The 13,505-nt window shown below is 40.6% G+C and overlaps 1 long non-coding RNA gene across 3 annotated transcripts in view; it reads left to right on the forward strand.

Moving 5' to 3' along the window:
• Positions 1-13,505, forward strand: part of LOC138420030 (uncharacterized) — a 62,811-nt gene that overhangs the window by 6,466 nt on the left and 42,840 nt on the right. Inside the window, exon 1 of one of the 3 annotated variants that reach the window (XR_011249164.1) lies at positions 12,011-12,146. The exons of the other annotated variants lie outside the window; for them this stretch is intronic. This is a non-coding gene — a long non-coding RNA (uncharacterized lncRNA). Of the gene's footprint in view, positions 1-12,010; positions 12,147-13,505 lie in introns of those variants that run through there. 3 annotated transcript variants of the gene reach the window in all.

The raw sequence follows: 13,505 nt of genomic DNA on the forward strand, positions 1-13,505 counted from the left end.
TTGGAAAACTCAGCAATGGCCACAGGACTGGAAAAGGTCAGTTTTCATTCCAATCCCAAAGAAAGGCAATGCCAAAGAATGCTCAAATTACTGCACAACTGCACTCATCTCACACGCTAGTAAAGTAATGCTCAAAATTCTCCAAGCCAGGCTTCAGCAATACGTGAACCGTGAACTTCCTGATGTTCAAGCTGGATTTAGAAAAGACAGAGGAACCAGAGATCAAATTGTCAACATCCACTGGATCATGGAAAAAGCAATAGAGTTCCAGAAAAACATCTATTTCTGCTTTATTGACTATGCCAAAGCCTTTGACTGTGTGGATCATAACAAACTGTGGAAAATTCTGAAAGAGATGGGAATACCAGACCACCTGACCTGCCTCTTCAGATATCTGTATTCAGGTCCAAGACGCAGCAGTTAGAATTGGACATAGAACAACAGACTGGTTCCAAATAGGGAAAGGAGTATGTCAAGGCTGTATATTGTCACCCTGCTTATTTAACTTATATGCAAAGTACATCATGTGAAACGCTGGGTTGGATGAAGCACAAGTGGGAATCAAGATTGCCAGGAGAAATATCCATAACCTCAGATATGCAGATGATACCATCCTTATGGCAGAGAGTGAAGAGGAGCTAAAAAGCCTCTTGATGAAAGTGAAAGAGGAGAGTGAAAAAGTTGGCTTAAAGCTCAACATTCAGAAAACTAAGATCATGGCACCTGGTCCCATCACTTCATGGCAAATATATGAGGAAACAATGGAAACAGTAAGAGACTTTATTTTTTGGGCCCCAAAATCACTGCAGATGGTGACTGCAGCCATGAAATTAAAAGATGTTTGCTCTTTGGAAGAAAAGCTATGACCAACCTAGATAGCATATTAAAAAGCAGAGATATTACTTTGCCAACAAAGGTCTGTCTAGTCAAAGCTTTGGTTTTTCCAGTAGTCATGTATGGATGTGAGAGTTGGACTATAAAGAGAGCTGAGTGCCAAAGAATTCTGTGGTGTTGGAGAAAACTCTTGAGAGTCCCTTGGACTGCAAGATCAAACCAGTCCATCCTAAAGGAAATCAGTCCTGAATATTCATTGGAAGGACTGATGCTAAAGCTGAAACTCCAATACTTTGGCCACCTGATGTGAAGAACTGACTCTTTTGAAAAGACCCTGATGCTGGGAAAGATCTAAGGCAGGAGGAGAAGGGGACGACAGGTGAGATGGTTGGATGGTATCACCGACTCAATGGACATAAATTTGAGTAAGCTCTGGGAGTTGGTAATGGACAGGGAGGCCTGGTATGCTGTAGTCCATGGGGTCACAGAGTCAGACACAACTGAGCGACTGAACTGAACTCCTGCATTGGTAGGCAGATTTTTAACCGTGGAACCACTCAGGAAATCCCAGTTTAATATCTAGATTGCCTAAAGTAATGTCTTCATAGTGGATTTATCACTAGAGTATTTTGACCTGAAGACATAGATAGCCTCAATGCTTCTAATGTGTGATTTTAACCTCAAATCATAGTCCTTGGTTTGCAAACATCAAATTCAACTTTATGTTAGTTGGTATAGAAACTAAAGAAAACTTCTTAAATCAAGATGATATCACGGAGCAACCACTGCTACCAAAATGAAAAAAGTTCTATTTTTCCTTAGACAGTCTATGAAAAGAAAAACCCAATGTGAAAAAGTCTACATATAAATTTTATTTAAAACTAGGATGTTTGCCAAAAATAGAAAATAAACCAAATGTCCACCAATTGTTGAGTAGATAAATAAAATGTCATTACCCAAACAATGGGATACTCTCCAGCAATAAAAATGGGTGAAGTACTGATACCTGCTATGATATGGATAAGTCTTGAAAACATACTAAGTAAAAAAAAACAGTCACAAAAGACCACATAATGTATGTTCCCATTTATATAGGCAAATCTATAGAGAAAGCAGAAAGTAGAGCTGGGGGGATGGGAGGATTTGGACATGACAGCTGACATGTTAAGGGGATGTGGTTGTTTTGGGGTGATGAAAATGTTGTAAAATTGATTGTAGTAATAGTTTTACATCTCTGACTTACTAAAAAGCATTGAATTTTACTCTTTAAATGGATGAATTGTGTGATATGTGAATTACATTTCAATAATGCTGCTGCTGCTGCTACCCCCCAAAAAAAAGAGGAAGAGAGAGAAACAAAACCAAATGCAAATCAAACCATGTTAACATCCTTTTAAGGATATTGTTTAGTTGGTAAGTTGGTCAGTTGCGTCTGAGTCTTGCGAGCCTGTGGGCTATAGCCCACTAGGCTCCTCTGTCTGTGGGATTTCCCAGGCAAGAATACTGAAGTGGGTTGCTGTTTCCTTCTCCAGGGAGTCTTCCTAACCCAGGGATCAAACCCATGTCTCCTGCTTAGCAGGCAGATTCTTTAAATGCATTAAAAAAAAGAGAATGTTTTCCAAAACTTCTCATGAAATGTCTTAACTTTTATAGTCTGAATTAAGGCCTTATACAGCAAGGTCAAATTATACATAATTTTACTGATTTGCATACCTTCAGTATTTCAAACAAAGTTAAATTATACTGATTTGCATACCTTTGACAAAGTTCAGCTGATATACATAATTTATTAGGTATCCACGGGAATTCTTTTTTTTTGCCTCGATGCACAGCTGCATGGCTTGTGGGATATTAATTCCCTGACCAAGGAGGAGTGAAAGCTCAGAGTCTAACCACTGGAACACCAGGGAATTCCCTCCATAGGAATTCTTAATGTGTCATCAAATCTTCTGGCAGTAATGGGTGTTTATTGTTTTATACTCTTTATAGTCTAAATACCAAAAAGTCTGTTTATAGGAAGAGTCAAATCCCTTTCCATTATTCCCAAAAGCGTAGATAATAAAATATAAAAGTAAACAAGTTTCTTAGAGTTATATAAAATCTCCACTACAATATTCAGTGACTGCTTATAAATGTTTACAGTTATCATAAAACCTACAAGGGTTATCCTAAAGAAATGTAGAGACTTCCCTGGTGGTCTAGTGGTTAAGACTGTGCTTTCATTGCAGGGGACTTGGGTCCCCTCCCTGATCTGGGAACAAAGATCCTTTGTGCTGCTTGCTGAGGGGGAAAAAAGTAGGTTTACCTGAAAATAAAAATACAGTGCTGATTGCTAAAAAGTTCTGTGTTAAAAAGAAACCAACAACCTAGGGATCAATTTAAACAAACAAACAAAAAAAAGGAGCTCTTTGTTGCATTAGGATATGCTGTAATGAGCAAGACTCCTGGCAAATTAAATGTTTGCCAACTGCAATACAACACACTTTTGGCATCATTTAATGGTAAGTTATACTGCACCAGCAGAATGGTTTTTGCAACTGGCACTCTTAAGAAAAAAAAAAAAAGACACCAAGTGCAACAAACAAATGGGGTAACTAAATTACAGCCAATGAAGACTAGCAGCGAGACATGAGGGAGATGACCTTCTAAACTATTGTGCTAAGATGGCATTTCTGACATTACAATCTTTCCAAGAAGTGGAACTCCCATATCAGCATAAGATGGTAAAGCAGTCTTGAGAAAGCTGACTTCCGTGTGAATATCCAGTGTTGAAACACCTTCCTTGAATGAATGAACAAAGTTAAGGACAAGTAGAGAGAATTTTTTGCTGGAATGTCAGGGTCTTTAAAAGCTTTCTTTTCTGCATTGGTTGTATGTAGCAGTTTTTCTGCAGACTTATTTAATGCAGAGCCAAATAGTGAAGTTTCAAAGCACAGCTCAAGAGGAAGCCAGTCATTTCTGTTGTGGCAACATCAGAGTCGTGTTTTGTTGTTGTTATCTGTTGTGGCTTCCTCAATGACCGTTTCACAGGATTCTTCATTTGCTCTGAGCCAGAAGTTAAATAAGTTAAATCAGGTTCTCCTTTCTCATCAGAAGCATCTCCATGTTTCCTGTTTACATGTTGACTAGAAGCTTAGATGTAGTGACATATTCATAGAAATCCTTGCAAGCCCACTTTCTTCCTTAATATTTGTAGTGTTTGATGAACGTTCATATTGATGCAAGCAAACTTCCCTTGTAGTTCTGTTTTTCTCATCCTATCATTTAACATCTGAGCTAATGTGAAGTAGGGATTACTTCAGGATTATCACTCCAAAATATCATTAATGTTCAGTATTAGCTCTCAAATATATCTGAGAGTTTTTGAAGTCTTTTACTTTTGACCAAAGTAAAAGAAATGGGGATCTGACTTCTGAGCAGTGGCTTCTGGATAACCGGTCTAGTATTCGGAGGAGTACTGTTCCTGATGGTCTGTATTGATTAGTGAGAAGAGCCATAGAAACAAGCATTGTGTGATTTTGTTCAGAGCTCTACTGCATGGATTTCCTATGTGGTCCAATGGTTAAGAATGCAGGGGACATGGGTTCAATCCCTGGTCTGGGAAGATCCCACATGCTGTGGAGCAACTAAACCCCTGTGCTACAACTACTGAGGCCCACACACCTACAGTCCATGCTCTGCAACAAGAGAAGTCACTGCAATGAGAAGCCTGCAACAGAGACCCAGTGCAGCCAAAAATAAATAAATTAATAAAATTTCATTGAAAGAACTCTGATACAAGTCACAGGGTCCAAATCAAGAAGGCTTTCATACTTTTTAAGAAATTCAGAAGAAAACCATAATTGATTTTCCTGACTATGTAGTTGTGTGACTATATTGTTATTATGATGCAGAGACAGTATGATGTTTCTCAGAGTGATTGACTGATTAAAATATCTCTTCAAGTTTCCACTTCTTCTTCATCATCAGTATTTTGAAGTCCAGTATTTTTTTGTCTTGTACGTCAAGGCTATATATTGTCACCCTGCTTATTTAACTTATATACAGAGTACATCATGAGAAATGCTGGGCTGGAAGAAGCACAAGTTGGAATCAAGATTGCCAGGAGAATTATCAATAACCTCAGATATGCAGATGACACCACCCTTATGGCAGAAAGTGAAGAGGAACTAAAAAGCCTCTTGATGAAAGTGAAAGAAGAGAGTGAAAAAGTTGGCTTAAAGCTCAACATTCAGAAAACGAATATCATGGCATCTGGTCCCATCATTTCATGGGAAATAGATGGGGAAACAGTGGAAACAGTGGCTGACTTTATTTTTCTGGGCTCCAAAATCACTGCAGATGGTGATTGCAGTCATGAAATTAAAAGATGCTTACTCCTTGGAAGGAAAGTTATGACCAACCTAGATAGCATATTCAAAAGCAGAGACATTACTTTGCCAACAAAGGTCCATCTAGTCAAGGCTATGGTTTTTCATGTGGTCATGTATGGATGTGAGAGTTGGACTGTGAAGAAGGCTGAGTGCCAAAGAATTGATGCTTTTGAACTGTGGTGTTGGAGAAGACTCTTGAGAGTCCCTTGGACTGCAAGGAGATCCAGCCAGTCCATCCTAAAGGAGATCAGTCCTGGGTGTTCATTGGAAGGACTGATGCTGAAGCTGAAACTCCAATACTTTGGCCACCTCATGTGAAGAGTTGGCTCATTGGAAAAGACTGATGCTGGGAGGGATTGGGGGCAGGAGGAGAAGGGGATGACAGAGGATGAGATGGCTGGATGGTATCACTGACTCAATGGACATGAGTTTGAGTGAACTCCGGGAGTTGGTGATGGACAGGGAGGCCTGGTGTGCTGCGATTCGTGGGGTCACAAAGATTCGGACACGACTGAGTGACTGAACTGAACTGAACTGAAGGAAGCTGTCCAGAGATTTATGTGAAAGTCTGTCAACTTTTGGTGCAAGATGTCTCATCATTACAAAGGAAAAGTGTTGAGTCAAGTATGAAAGCAGTATTATGCTTTGTAAGTCCTATATACAGATCCAACCAAGTTGCTTATATTGGCTGTGTCAGCTGGATCTTGACTATTTTTATCAGTATCAGAGCTGATGAAACTTCTTTTTTAGGATTCTTACTTTCTGTGTCATCTTATAAAAGGAGTATCTTTTGAAGATAGAAAGTACTTTAAAATCTTTTTGCAGATAGAACATTGCACCATGATGAATATAATTGATGCACATTTATTACTTATGTCTTTTCTTATGGGCAAAGTCCAAGCAACAATGTGAAACAATATGAAAACATTCTTAGCCAGGGATATGTCTATCTCAAGGATATATGCAAGCTCTGCAACATTCATATGATCATTTATTGAAAGAAATATAGAGTTTCAAAGTTATCACCTAGTCATCTTGAACTCAATTCATTATAAAACCATCAAGAGAATAATATATTAATAAAAGATATTAACACATTAAAATCCATTCCTTGTTATATAAACTGTGTGGCATATTGTAATATAGTGCTTCAGAGAGTTGAGTGTATGTCTCAGGCAAAATGCGTATCTTTATGTCATTCTTGAGATCTGACTGGCTTATACCACTCCACGAGGACTTTTTGGCAGTTTCCACTGGTTTTATTGGACTTCCCCCGTGTCTCAGCAGTAAAGAATCAGCCTGCAATGCAGGAGACACAGGTTCATCCCTGGGTTGGGAAGATCCTTTGGAAGAGGGCATGGCAACCCACTCCAGTATTCTTGCCTGGAGAATTCTATGGACAGAGGAACCTGGAGGGCTACAGTCCATAGGGTTGCAAAGAGCTGGACAGGACTGAAGCGGCTGAGCACTCATGAACACACTGACTTTATTGGTAGAAGATGTGACTATTCCTCCGATTTCAAAACGAAGTAATGATCTACATTGATTCAGAATACCAATGAACTGCTATCTTTTTATGCCAAGAAAACAAACTCAGTCCTAGTTAAAATGGGCAATGAAGTATAACTGTTTTTGGGGGGTCATACCACTTGGCTTGTGGGATCTCAGTTCTGTGACCAGAGATTGAACCTGGGCCTCAGCAGTGAACACCCGGAATTCTAGCCACTAGGCCACCAGGGAACTCCTAAAGCATAACTTTTCACATTGTTCATAATGTCCTTTATAATCTCAGTATACTATGATAATGGTGTTAACCTCAGACCCTTTACCCTAATACTCAATAAATGGTAAAATGCACAGCCTGAAATCATCTTGACTGTTAAATAGTTCCTCAGAGCATTTGCATTCATCTTTATTGACATGTTGAAGTTATCTTTCTGTATCATAACTGACCGTGGGTATGCAGAGGACAATCAGCTTTGCATATTTCCTCTGTGAAGTTCCCTATCACGTGTTGGCGGGCAGCTGGCTCTGTGAGTGGCTGTGCTTGATGTGTAACTTCCTGTTTAGGAAGGCCCTGGGACAGCTGGTGGGGAGCCTGCTGGAGGCCTGGTGCCTTACAGTTTAGAGTTCCCTGGGCTGCCGCACGGTGAGGGCTCTGGACAGCTCAGCATGGCAGGGGACAGTGTCAGGGATGCATCCGAGATCTCAGTTTCTTCATTAAATTATACTTGAAGGAAAAAAGAATTTTTAAAATCATCATTCTTGTAAATAATTCTGCAGGTTCACTACTCTCACATGTGACTATTCCTCAAATTTCAGTGAAAGCATGGAGAATGCTTTCATTTTGCTTCTCTCCATTTCAAAATCCTTGCCTATGTGACTCTATTTTATTTTAGGTTTACCATATCCTTTCCAGAGTGATCCCTCCCACCCATACCCGTTATGCTATGCTTCTCTGTTTTCTAGGAATTTTCCCCCTATCTTCAGTCTTTCCTTTCTTCTACTGTGTGTGTTTGTGTGTAAAAGATATTCTTAGGACTTTCCTAACCCTTTACAGTGGCTATTTTTTCTCCTTTTTTTCTCTGCCAAACTTTCTGAACAATTGGCTGTCCTCTGGCTTAGCTTCTGGCACAACTCTTACATATCTGATGGATGAATAAATGAATGATCTCACATTCATCTCTTCATTCACTGTATGCCAGCCACACAAGTCTTTATTTCTGTTTGAACATGCCAAGCTCCTTCCTGTAGGGCCTGTGGACTGCTTGTTCCCTTCTCCTGGAACACTTTGCCTCAGATCTTTACCTGGCTAGCACCTCTCATCATCCCTACACACACACAGATACACACACAGACACACAGACACACACACATACACTTTAGAGATCACCAGGGATCCCAAGTTAAGTGCAATTTTAAGTAATTTTTTTAATAGAAGTGTAACATATGTATTAAACAGTGCACAGTCTAGATACACTTTCAGAAAGTGAATGTCTCTATATAATTTGCACACATCAAGAAGCATTATTAACATTATTTAATATATAATTAACATTATTTAATTATATAATATGTCAATTATACTTCAACAAAATTAAAATACTTTAAACAGAAACATTATTAATAGCCCAGAAACAAACTCTTATATTCTTTCTCAGTCACTATTTACCCAAAGAGTAACTACTATAATAATTTCTAACACCAAATATTTGTTTTGCCTGTTAGTTCAGTTCAGTTCAGTTCACTTGCTTTGCCGTGTCCGACTCTTTGCAACCCCATGGACTACAGCATGCCAGGCCTCCCTGTCCATTACCAACTCCCAGAGCTTACTCAGACTCATGTCCGTTGAGTAGGTGATACCATCCAACCATCTCACCCTCTGTCGTCCCCTTCTCCTCCTGCCTTCAATTTTTCCCAGCATCAGGGTCTTTTCCAATGAGTCAGTTCTTCCCATCAGATGGCCAAATATTGGAGTTTCAGCATCAGCCTCAGTCCTCCCAATGAATATTCAGGACTGATTTCCTTTAGGATGGACTGGTTTGATCTCCTTGTTGTCCAAGAGACTCTCAAGAGTCTTCTCCAATACCACAGTTCAAAAGCATCAATTCTTTGGTGTTCAGTTTTCTTTATAGTCCAACTCTCACATCCATACATGATGACTGGAAAAACCATAGCTTTGACCAGACAGACCTTTGTTGGCAAAGTAATGTCTCTACTTTTTAATATACTATCTAGGTTGGTCATAACTTTTCTTCCAAGGAGCAAGTGTCTTTTAATTTCATGGCTGCAGTCACCATCTGCAGTGATTTTGGGGCCCCCCAAAATAAAGTCTCTTACTGTTTCCATTGTTTTCCCATCTATTTGCCATGACATGATGGAACCAAATGCCATGATCTTAGTTTTCTGAATGTTGAGCTTTAAGCCAACTTTTTCACTCTCCTCTTTCACTTTTCACTTTCATGCACTGGAGAAGGAAATGGCAACCCACTCCAGTATTCTTGCCTGGAGAATCCCAGGGACGGGGGAGCCTGGTGGGCTGCTGTCTATGGGGTTGCACAGAGTCGGACATGACTAATGCGACTTAGCAGCAGCAGCTTTCACTTTCATTAAGAGGCTCTTTAGTTCTTTGCTTTCTGCCATAAGGATGGTGTCATCTGCATATCTGAGGTTATTGATATTTCTCCTGGCAATCTTGATTTCAGCTTGTGCTTCATCCAGCCCAGCGTTTCTCATGATGTTCTCTGCATATAAGTTAAATAAGCAGGGTGACAATATACAGCCTCGACGTACTCCTTTCCCTATTTGGAACCAGTCTGTTGTTCCATGTCCAGTTCTAACTGTTGCTTCCTGACCTGCATACAGGTTTCTCAAGAGGCAGGTCAGGTGGTCTGGTATTCCCATCTCTTTAAGAATTTTCCACAGTTTATTGTGATCCACACAGTCAAAGGCTTTGGCATAGTCAATAAAGCAGAAGTAGATGTTTTTCTGGACTCTCTCGCTTTTTAAAAAAAAACAACAACAACTCTTAGAAGAAAACAAAGCATAAAAGCTTCACATTACTTTTGTCAATAATTTCTTAAATATGATACCAAAGGTGCAGGAAATAAAAGAAAACATAGACAAATTGGGGCTCATGAAAATTAAAAACTTCTGTCAATCAAAGGATACAATCACAGAGTAAAAAGACAACCTACAGAATGGTAGAAAATATCTGCAAATCACATATCTCATGAAAGGTTAATGTCCAGAATATGTAGAGAACTAAAACTCAAAACCCACAAAAATCCAGTTTAAAGATGAGCAAAAAACTTGAATCAACATTTCTCCAAAGAAGATATACAGATAGCAAATGAGCACATGAAAAGATGCTCAATACCACTAATCACAGGGAAATGCAAATCAAAACCACAATGAGATACCACTTCACACTCATTAGGATGGTTATTATTTTTAAAAATGGGACGTGTTGGTGAGGATGGGACAAATTGGAACACTGTGTACTGTTGGTGGGAATGTAGAATGGTACAGCTCCCATGGAAAGCAGTATGGAAGTCCCTCAAAAATCGAAAAGTAGAACGCTTTAGCAATTGATCCAGAAATTCCACTTCTGGATTTATACCCCAAAGCATGGAAAGCAGGATCTCACTACCCCTTCCAAATGGAATCTTTTATTGATTTTATTACTATTCTGTTCACGTAATTACCACTTCCAGTACTCTTGCTTGGGTTACAAGAGTTTCATCTTCCTATGACCAGAGTCCACTCTGCTAATTCATTCTCTGCACTGCAGTCTGTCATTCCTACCTAAAACACTTTAGTGGTTCCACACTACCCTCAAAATAAACCAGACTTCTTAATGTGGTGTCTTAGCTCAGGCTACCATAACAAAGTACCACAGACCTGGTGGCTTCAACAACAGGAGTTTATTTCTCATCGGTCTGGAAGCTGGGAAGTCTGAGATCAAGGTGCCCGTCCTTTAGGCTCCCTGGTGGGGCGGGGGTCCTTTTCCTGACTTGCAGGCAGTCGGCTTACCATGTCCTCATGTGGCAGAGAGAGAGCAAACTCTGATCTCTCTTCCTCTTCATATAAGGACCCTAATCCCATCATGGGGGCCCCACCCTCATGACCTCATCTGAACCTAATAACCTTCCAAAGGCCCAAACTCCAAATTCTATCACATTGGGTGTTAGGGCTTCAACATGTGAATTTTGGGGGTACAAATATTCAGTCCATCATACGTGGATTCTCTAGGCTTTCAGGGCCCCTGTTTTTCTCTTCACGCTCATCTCTCTCACTGCTTCCCTTTAGTTCTGCAAACTAGCCATACTGGCAGCTGGCAATACTTGATTGCCTCTAGTTCTTGCTTCTTTCTGGGCCTTTGTATGTATGAGTCATTCCCTCTTCCTAGCATGACTTACCCCTCCTTTACTTGGATAACTCCTATTTGTCCTTTAGGTATCTTCTCCAAAGAAGCTTCCTGGCTCCTAAACCAGGTTAGGTATCCTTCATGTGTGTTCCTGCTCTTGAGTGCCTTGTGCATTTCTGTACAGAGGCTTTCATCCTGCTGTATCGTTTGCCTCTTCTGCTTGATCATCCACCTCCCCAGTGAACTCCCTGAAGGCAGCGCTGGCCTTGTTCACCTCAACACCTAGTCCAATGTGTGGCTAACAATGTAGGCACGATGAATACTCTCATTGTATAGCACTCTGTAGTTTCCAAAGTGTCCTGACACAGATGAACTCATCTATAGAGGTATAATTATATTTCTGTACTTAACATCCATTCTTCCTGAATAAAATATTCCTTTAAAAATATTACTTTTACTGATAAGACTTCTTTCTATGAAGTCAGTAATCCACTATGTCACTAATGTGACTGAGTCAGGGGCCAGACTATCTCATTTTTCCTAATATACTAGAAGAGTTTGTGAGAAAGCAGATCTTTTTTTTTAACCCAGTGAGACCCCATGGGGCTTACCTGGGACAGACCTCTCCCCTATACAATCTGCTTTCAATCCTCTCTGAAGTACCTAGATAATATTACCTAGTAGTAGTATCTGATGCACATTTCTTGAGTTGTTTTATAGATGTGGAAACCCCCCACCAAAGGGAAGGAATATACTTGATAAGCATGCTACCCCCAGGCCTCCTGGTGCCTAAGGATTGATAATGTTAACACCAGAGACACAGCCCTGTTCCTCACCATCAGCCAATCAGAGAATTGCGCGCAAGCTGATCACGGACCCTGGGATGCCCCTCCCTCACATTGCCTTTCAAAATGCTCTGCTGAAGTCCATTGGGGAGTTTGAGCTTTTTGAGCACTAGCTGTTTTGGACTCATTGATGGTACCTGCAAGAAAGTGCGGCGCTTTCCCTCACCACATCCTGATGTCAGTATATCAGCTTTACTGCTCAAGCAAGAGGACCCATTCGGTTCGGTAAATCTTTTTTTAAAAAATTGTTGTTAATGTTATTTACTTATTTTTGGCTGCCCTAGGTCTTCATTCCTGCATGCCAGCTTTCTCTAGTTGTGTTGAGAGGGACTGCTGTCTAGTTGCAGCGTGTGGGCTTCTCATTGCAGTGGGTTTTCTTGTTGCCCGGAGCACGGGCTCTAGGGCGCTTGCAGGCTCAGCAGTTGTGGCACGTGGCTTAGTTGCCCCGAAGCATGTGGAATCTTCATGGACCAGGGGTTGAACCCATGTCCTCTGCATTGGCAAGAGCATTCTTAACCGCTGGGCCACCAGGGAAGTCCAAGTTTGGTAACCTTTCGAATGACTTGATGGAGGCAGGTGTTTGTGAGTGTGCGGTGAGGGGAGTGAGTGTGGGCCTCAGCTGATGATCTGACCTTGTGAGTCTGCATCCATGGCTTCCTGGTGGCAGAGACAGCGGGCAGTGGCTTGGCGGAAGCTGTCTTTTTGTTCTTAAAATCACAGAACTTTATTCTGAGGTCACTTGGTTCCACTTCTGCCTTTAAGAAATGGGGAAAGAAATCTAGTATTTTGCCCAGAAAACCTTAGATGACCTCCTTAGTCTTGTTTTCCCTTTCCCAGAAACCTGAAAGTCACTGGCTTTCTGATCTCAATCAAAACATCGCTCAGAAGCATTTATCCTGTTTCAGCAGCATCATCTAAATAGTATGCTCTGGTAGATGATGGGTTGATATTGCCAGATAGAAATTCACAGAAGGCATAGTCCTTGGTCTCTAGCAACTTACAAATCAAGAGCAAGTGTTTAGAAATGATTTGTACTTGCTGTCAAGTGAAAAGAAAAAGTTTTAAATGTGGTTTTTATTTGAAAACCAAACCTGACATTAAATCAAAATAATTTTTACTTGTTTGCTTTTGCTTGGACTTTCCAGTTTGTATATGTAAATGATCTCAAATTATGATATAGATTTAGAAAAGTGCTCAGGGTAAGTGGATGTTCATTTTTCCCCAGGATGCAGAGGAGTCAGAGTGGGGAGGAAGGGCGACATCACTGAGCCCTTCCTGTGAGGTGTAGATTGTCCTTCCCACTTCTCTGTAGGACTCTATGATGCAAGGATTCCCCATGGTTAGGTTGCTAGTAACTGTGTGTGTGGGTGAGTGAGGTTGGAACCCAGTTCTGACATCAGAGCCACATAAGCTGCTAAGAACCAGAAAAAGACTGATCTTCTGGATCCCAATTATCAACATGAAATATATTCAGTTAAGTTTAGGGGAAGGTCATCTGGTTCAAGCCTGCCTTTTATAAATGGAGGAGTCAAACCCTTAAAATGCTGAGCAGCCGGGCTGCAGGAGCGCAGAAGGCAGTGTATG

The sequence above is a fragment of the Ovis canadensis genome, chromosome 15, assembly GCF_042477335.2.
Source record: "Ovis canadensis isolate MfBH-ARS-UI-01 breed Bighorn chromosome 15, ARS-UI_OviCan_v2, whole genome shotgun sequence".
NCBI classification, from domain to species: Eukaryota; Metazoa; Chordata; class Mammalia; order Artiodactyla; family Bovidae; genus Ovis; species Ovis canadensis.